The sequence below is a fragment of the Micropterus dolomieu genome, linkage group LG18 (genome assembly GCF_021292245.1).
Source record: "Micropterus dolomieu isolate WLL.071019.BEF.003 ecotype Adirondacks linkage group LG18, ASM2129224v1, whole genome shotgun sequence".
In the NCBI taxonomy this organism is placed as follows: domain Eukaryota; kingdom Metazoa; phylum Chordata; class Actinopteri; order Centrarchiformes; family Centrarchidae; genus Micropterus; species Micropterus dolomieu.
Window position 1 is genome coordinate 20,664,740 of NC_060167.1, and position 7,054 is coordinate 20,671,793.

General features: G+C 35.7%; 1 long non-coding RNA gene across 4 annotated transcripts in view; it reads left to right on the plus strand.

Moving 5' to 3' along the window:
- LOC123986750 overlaps positions 1–2,506 on the plus strand; it is a 7,232-nt gene extending 4,726 nt beyond the window's left edge. For 2 of the 4 annotated variants that reach the window (XR_006828959.1, XR_006828961.1), the window contains 2 exons: positions 755–807; positions 1,564–2,506. This is a non-coding gene — a long non-coding RNA (uncharacterized LOC123986750). Of the gene's footprint in view, positions 1–24; positions 808–1,563 lie in introns of those variants that run through there. The other 2 variants (XR_006828962.1, XR_006828960.1) reach the window with 2 other exon arrangements.
- Positions 2,507–7,054: the final 4,548 nt, after the last annotated feature.

Below are 7,054 nucleotides of genomic sequence, written 5' to 3' on the forward strand. Positions count from 1 at the left end.
AACTCTTCTTTTGTTCCAGAGAACTGCAGAAACCAACAAGATGATGCCCACAATTACTCCACAACCAGCTGCAACTACTACAAACTTCCATATCCACTTTTCTGCTTTGAAACAACATATACATAAACATGTGTCAGTACTGCTACTCACAACATCAACAAGCAGGAAGACATGTACTGTCCATAACTACAGTATTTTAACCATCAGTAGTGAAGAGTCTGTTTCTTCAAGGCACAAAAACACGTTAACCTTAATGTTGTCTTCTTTTGTACTAGGAGTACAGATATTAAGCAGCACAGCGATGTCATATGCTGATAACAATTTGATTTTACTTGAACAATGCAGGCTAACATCTGCACACTAGGAAGGCTAACTTCACATACGCATAAGCAACTGCACATCATCTCACACTTTCAGAGTAACCAATCAACCATCGCTTCAGTCTGCACTTGGACTGAAATTCAGAGTAATCACTTTTTACAAACGTGAATATATTGTATAATCAACATTTTCTGATGAGTCAGAGTAAATCACTGAGCATACACAGAATAATCATGTCACCCGATGTTGGTTTTTCTGGTGTTAGAGAAGTAGAAGTGGAACCACCAGTATTACTTGGCGTACCAGCAGTCCAACCTGGTGAATCAACAGAAGTACATTTCAAACTACAGAATATACTGATACATGTATAATTTGTAATTAACTAACGTCACACTTGATATAATGTATCTGTTATTTTGTTACCTGGTGTTAGTTCTACAGGTGTTACCAGAGAGGAAGCACGAGGCCTGCTAATAGTCAGAGCTGGTGAGTAAAAATATATATTTATTTTCGTAGACATGAGTGAAGTGAACTCAACTGAAAAAAATACAAAGTTGGGTGGAATGTTTTCTGGAAACTGCAAATGGCTTTTAAGATCCAAACCAGAATATGAGTACAGGACGACTCTGTGGACCATCTTAATGCAGCTTGGATTCGCTGACTGGCATCACCTGTTTCCATCATGCTTCTGGATCTGTAACCAGCGGTGTGGCTATAATTGCAGCCGTTATAACCCGAAACTTCTCACTGAGGTTCTGCTGATACTCTCATGCCAATGACATTTGCTACTGCAGATCATTTAACCAACCTCCTCTCTATGTGCTATATTGTAGGTATTTTGGGTTGATTTTACTGAAATGTAATGGTGTTGGAATCTTCAAGAGCTCCCTCTAAAAGAACAAACTTTTTGCTAAATCTAAATATTTAAACATTTGTTATAAATGGCCAATTCCTTGACTAATGTCTGTGATGATAGTAGCTTTGTTGGTAGTTTTAAGTAACTCTTAAGATGCAATGATTGTGAAAATGCAACTTCAAGACCTTAGATACTGTATATTTAATCATTTGAAACAACATTTTCAAAAATGATGGAAAGATTTTTGTCATGAAATTCTACACTTTAAGTGTAATAATTAAAATTTAAACATTATGTGTGTAAACATCCATATGAAAAAGCAGATTCTGACTTTATTAGACAAACAAGTCAATATAGTTCTCACCAGCTCTTCTTTTGTTCCACAGAATTGCAGAAACCAGCAAGACACCCACAGTTAATCCACAACAAGCTGCAACTACTATAAACTATAAAATCCTTATCCACATTTTCCATATACCTCCAGATTCCAGATTCAATGGAGTCATCCTAGAGTCTGTTTCTTGAAGACACAAAAATATAATAACATTTATGTTGACTTCATTTGTAAGCAACTACATTCATGTACATAAGCAACTGAATATCCATCTTACACTGTCAGAGTAACCAATTAGCAACCATCACTTAAATCTGCGGTTAATTACTTTTGTGAATATATTGTATAATCAACATTTTCTGATGAGTCAGTGTGAATCACTGAAAAACAGAATAATTCCGTCACCTAATGTTGGTTTCTCTGGTGTTAGAGAAGTAGAAGTGGAACCACCAGTGTTACTTGGCGTACCAACAGTCCAACCTGGTGAATCAACAGAAGTATATTTCAAAATACTGAATACACTGAAACATGTATATTTTGTAATTAACTAATGTCACACTTGATATAATGTATCTGTTATTTTGTTACCTGATGTTAGTTCTACAGGAGTTACCAGAGAGGAAGCACGAGGACTGCTAACAGACCCCATAAAATTTCAAACTAATTGATACTGAACTGAAGTGCTCTGTAATGTTCTGGACTGCTACCTTAATGTATAAAAGGTCCTACCTGTGGTCACAAAAAATGTTGACTTTGTCTGTGTCGTGGTTGACTCTCTTTCTACAATATCTACAGTAAGAGAAAATGGATTTGGGCTGATACATATCCCATGTGTACAAATAAATACAATAAATTATAAATAAGTAAACAAATGAATATGTAAATATTTATGTAGAAAACTAAATGGGAGGGCTTTGGTATCTGTGTATTTGTATATTTTATTTGTTGTATAAGTAGTGAGTATACTAATAAACTTTATTTTGATTCTGATGTCACAGTTGTACCATGTGTGTTCTTGATGTATTGGTCAAGCTGTATCCATCACTACAAGGAGACAAAGAGTTGGGTTAACTTCCCAAACTGTAATCACAGCTGGCATGATTTTGTTGAACTAAGATAAAATATCTCAGCAAATCATCAAGTGTGACAGTAAACTGGCAGAACCACTGATTTTTTTTAAGGTTCTTTTCCTCCAGATGGTTGTTGTTGCGACTGGACGACTTGTTTCTCCAAAGTTCAGGTTACATCTCTGCTAATCATAATTAGCATAATTGCAGCTTTGCTGCTTGGATCCCATAATAAATAAAAAAAACTATTTATCAAACTAACAAAAATAATGTGTGCATCTTATTCACTTACAATAGGCATTTTAATGGGAATGGATGTTGTTAAATAAGTCTTTCTGACTTTGTTTTGGTTGTAACCCTTAAAAACAAATTCTCAACTGGAATATTACACCTCACTACTATTCTTGTGCTGATACTGTATCAAGACATGATTATATAGTAAATGGGAGAAACAGTCACTCACTGTGTATGGTGATGAAGGATGTGTCACTGTCAGGAGACTGTGTCCCTCCAAGCTTTACCGTGTAAAAACATTTCACTTCAACCTCAGTAGGTGATTTCTTATGTGCCATCTTCAGCAGCTCAGTTCCTGTCAGTGTCTGCAGACAAGAGAAGGCTCTGACAGTTCCTCCACTTAAAGTGAAGAAATAACACTGAGACTCAGAAACAGATGATGGAGTCTGACAGTTCAGCCTGACTGAGTCTTTCTCGTTGATCACCGGTGGATTCACTGTCAGTTTAGGTGGAAGAGATGCTGAAAATATAATTACATGTTGGATTAAACAAGTGAAAATTGCATTTTTATAAAGATACATTTCTGATGAAGTATTTATAACGGCAGAGGAAGCCCAGTAAAAATCTTCCCACTCCCTCTGAATGCCTAAACTCCACGTTGAGAGCCACTTTGTTGTTTGTGCTGATACTGTAGCAAGATAATATTAGTCCGTAGCAGCAGTGTTCACTCACTTTGTATGGTGATGTTGGACAAGTCACTGTCAGGAGAATGTGACCCTCCAATCTTTACAGTGTAAAAACATTTCACTTTAATGTCAGCAGGTGATTTCTTATGTGCCATCTTCAGCAGCTCAGTTCCTGTCAGTGTCTGCAGACAAGAGAAGGCTCTGACAGTTCCTCCACTTAAAGTGAAGAAATAACACTGAGACTCAGAAACAGATGATGGAGTCTGACAGTTCAGCCTGACTGAGTCTTTCTCGTTGATCACCGGTGGATTCACTGTCAGTTTAGGTGGAAGAGATGCTGAAAATATAATTACATGTTGGATTAAACAAGTGAAAATTGCATTTTTATAAAGATACATTTCTGATGAAGTATTTATAACGGCAGAGGAAGCCCAGTAAAAATCTTCCCACTCCCTCTGAATGCCTAAACTCCACGTTGAGAGCCACTTTGTTGTTTGTGCTGATACTGTAGCAAGATAATATTAGTCCGTAGCAGCAGTGTTCACTCACTTTGTATGGTGATGTTGGACAAGTCACTGTCAGGAGAATGTGACCCTCCAATCTTTACAGTGTAAAAACATTTCACTTTAATGTCAGCAGGTGATTTCTTATGTGCCATCTTCAGCAGCTCAGTTCCTGTCAGTGTCTGCAGACAAGAGAAGGCTCTGACAGTTCCTCCACTTAAAGTGAAGAAATAACACTGAGACATAGAAACAGAGGATGGAGTCTGACAGTCCAGAGTGACTGAGTCTGTCTCTGTGATCACCGGTTGATTCACTGTCAGTGTAGGTGGAAGAAGAGCTGAAGATGTAGAGGTAAACATTTGTTATATTAAATAATGTATAATTACATTAATATGAAAATACCCTGATGGGAAATGGGAAGTAATGCAAAATAAAAAAAGAAAAATATACTGTACAACCAAACGATTTGTAAAAATATTAAAATAATGATTTTAATAAATGGCCCATACAGTGATAACAGCACAGCTGGACATAACAGGTAAGAGATCAGAGACTGACCTTGTTCATGAATCTTGTGAAAGGAGTCTGTTGGAAATACGTGTTAAAAAGGTAAATAGGCGTAGTAACAATATATAATTAATAATAATAATCAATTAATAACTTCAACAAGATGTAGATACACTCAATCTGTAATTCTGTCAATCAGAGGTTAGAGTCAAGACAAAAATCGAGATTCATCTTAGATAGTAAGAAAAAATATAAAATCAGCAGCAGAAAAAAATAAAACATGAGTGTGGTTTAACATGCTGATATATTATGGCTGATACATCTTATTTTTATTATATTAATGTCATGTTTGCAAGTGTGAAACTGAATTGGTTTGTAACAATCTACATTAATAATGAAAAATCTATAAGAGGTTTAACTTACACATGAAGATGACAAACAACAGGCGTCCAGCCATGATGAAGCTGAGAACTGAGACTGTCCAGAATCAAAGAAGATACTTGTGTGTATCACTACATCGACTGAAGTGTCATTTTGCAATTTAGGCTTGTTCTCAGGAAAACCACAGCTAGAGACAGAGACAGAAAACCGAAACACACATTTGACATACTTTTAAAGTACATGTACTGAACGTTCAACAATTTTATATTGACAAAATATTTATATACAAATTATTCCCTCAAGTTGGTAAAAATGTCACATTGAGTAAAATAATGCTTTTAAGTGATCTAAATATTATTACTTCCTTGCAAACAGTTGTGATTGATTTGGTCTCTTTGACAGTTTTCCCTTTTCATTGTATTGTTATGTGTTAAATCTTGTTTTGTAGTTGGGTTTTACTGTTTTCTGTGTATGTGAGTTGTATGAATTTGTGTACATGTAAGGTAAATGTGTAAAGCACTTTAATTCAAACTTGGTTTGTGATTGAAGCACTTAAATAATTATGAAGTTCAACTTTTGAAATGAATGGGACTTTTTCAAAGTTGTGTATACTGATTTTATTATTTAAAGCAACACCACAAATGATACATGTTATTTTCTGACTTCTGTCATCAGTTCAATAAAGTTCAGTTAAACAATTACACCATTCTGATGTGTTCTCTGGGATAATGATGCAAATAATGTAAACATCAATTATGCTGTACATAAGAAAGCAAAGTTAAAAAGATTTTTTTTAAACAGCGCTTGGATTTCAAACAGACTTGAGTGCTGTACACTGTTTCTCTCAGGGCTGATGTCTCTGGCTCCTCTGAGCTGCTGCTGTTGTCACTCTGTGAAAAGAAAGAAACACACATGACTTAACTGCCCTCAATGAAGTTTAATTGCTTATACGGATAATGCATTTGTGAAGATATAAAAGTTGTACATGTTTACAATAAGTTACAATAACTTTATTCACATCAAAGAATAAACACATTTCCATGATTGTACCTGTGTTGGCCGGTTATGCCTGTTCAAATTCCACTTTTAAGCATTTTAGCAGAACTTGCCCCACCAAGTGGCCAATCAACCTGTCTAAGAACCTTATACTGCATTCAGGAAGAGGAAAGCAGCTCACCAGTGTTGCATTTATAGGTGACGATACTGTAGGTTTCACCATAACCACCCTGCAAATAATTTAATTAAATGACAGAGGGAAGGGAGAGTGAGAGCAGACCCATCTAACACAGAAATTTAATCACTGCAGAATAAAGAAAAGCTTTTAGTAGAAGCAGGAGTTTTGAAATCACCACTCTTTCACTGGTGAAACTCACCATATACTCCCTGTTATCTAAAACAGACACAAAAGCACAGATTACCTAACTGTAGCAAAAACTGTGAATTAAATATTTATGTATAAATTATATAGTTAAATTGCAATTTATGCAACTGAGCAACATACCTTTTGATTTACCAGAGACGTTTGCATTTGGTCTGAATGAAAAAACATAGAAAAACATTTTGTAAAGAGTGTGTATTGTTTACAGAGAAAAGCAAAAGTACACAAAATTAATATTTTGTAAATGTCTAAATGATGTGACTAAAGAGTATGAATCTCAGGTTCAGCTGGGAAAAAATTTGCCTTTCTAACTTCACATTTGTCACTATCACTCTCCTCCTTCTTATGCTTTTTATTGAAGTCTTGGAAGATTGTTGACTTAATGAGGATCTAGTGTGATGAATGTTTACAACAATCTCTGATTTGTGTTTGCTATGATTTAATTTATGGTTTCAATGTGCGGGAGGTGTTAGTTTTCGCAGCAGAATTACCACTGGTGCTTGGATTGTTTGAAAGGTCCCACAAAAACCTTATGTCCACGTTTCCTTGAGCAAGCACCTATTCTACAACTCTAGACAGAAGGCAGTCAGAAGAAGACTGTGGTTGACTGGGCAGCTGCCACAGTGAAAGTCTGATACTATGAATGTAAACCAGACCAATGATGGAAAAGAAGCTACAATGTTGGAACTCACTCAAGTTATCCTGATAATATTTGAAAAATTTGATTTCTTACCTCTTGGAAACACATTTTTCTAGAAATTAGGGGGGGGGGGGGGGGGAAATCAGA